General features: G+C 41.0%; 1 non-coding gene across 1 annotated transcript; it reads left to right on the forward strand.

The window, feature by feature from the left end:
* Positions 1–603: 603 nt before the first annotated feature.
* Positions 604–712, forward strand: LOC130952342 (small nucleolar RNA R71). Its single transcript, XR_009074523.1, has one exon. It is a non-coding gene; the product is annotated as a small nucleolar RNA R71 (small nucleolar RNA).
* The last annotated feature ends 319 nt before the right edge of the window (positions 713–1,031 follow it).

A 1,031-nucleotide genomic window follows, 5' to 3' on the forward strand; every position in this document is an offset into this window, starting at 1 on the left:
TAAGTGGTCTTTATTAGATCAGAGACCGTTGTGCTAAGTCAGAAGTATTTGCTTAGAACTCTCTGTCTGTTGCTGAGAAGATGATGGAAAAGGCTTGCTATTGCTAAACCTGTTTCTTCCACCATTATTGTTATTGAAACCTTGTTGAGGTCTCTCTTGATTCTTCCATGAGAGATTTGGGTGATTTCTCCATGAAGAATTATAGGTTTCCATAGGGTTCTCCTAGGTAATTCACCTCTTCCATGGAAGGGTTCTCAGGATCATAAGCTTCTTCCTCAGATGAGCATCCTTAGTACTGTTTGGTGCATTTTGCATTCCAGACAGACTTGAGAAATCAAATTGACTTGTTGAGTCATATCTTGTTCTGAGCCAATATGGCATTCAGAGGGTCAATCTCAAGAACTCCTTTCTTCTGACTAGTCCCATTGTTCACAGGATTCCTTTCAGAAGTGTACATGAATTGGTTATTGCAACCATTTCAATCAATTCTTGAGCTTCTGCAGGCGTCTTCTTCAGATGAAGAGATCCCCAGCAGAGATCCAAAGACATCTTGGATAGTTCAGAGAGACCATCATAGAAAATACCTATGATGCTCCATTCAGAAAGCCATGTCTGAGGGACATCTTCTGATTAATTGTTTGTATCTTTCCCAAGCTTCATAGAGTGATTCTCCATCCTTCTGTCTGAAGGTTTGGACTTCCACTCTAAGCTTACTCCATTTTGTGGTGGAAAGAACTTTGCCAAGAAGGCATGACTAGCTTCTCCCAAGAGTCCAGGCTTTCTTAGTTGAGAATCCAACCATATTCTAGCTCTGTCTCTTACAGCAAAAGGGAATAGCATCAGTCTGTAAACCTCAGGGTTAACCCCATTAGTCTTGACTGTGTCACAGATTTGCAAGAATTCAGCTAAGAAATGATGAGGATCTTCCATTGGAAGTCCATGGAACTTGCAATTCTGTTGCATTAGAGAAACTAATTGAGGCTTAAACTCAAAGTTGTTTGCTCCAATGGCAGGGATAGAGAGCTTCTCCC

Source organism: Arachis stenosperma, chromosome 9 (genome assembly GCF_014773155.1).
Source record: "Arachis stenosperma cultivar V10309 chromosome 9, arast.V10309.gnm1.PFL2, whole genome shotgun sequence".
NCBI classification, from domain to species: Eukaryota; Viridiplantae; Streptophyta; class Magnoliopsida; order Fabales; family Fabaceae; genus Arachis; species Arachis stenosperma.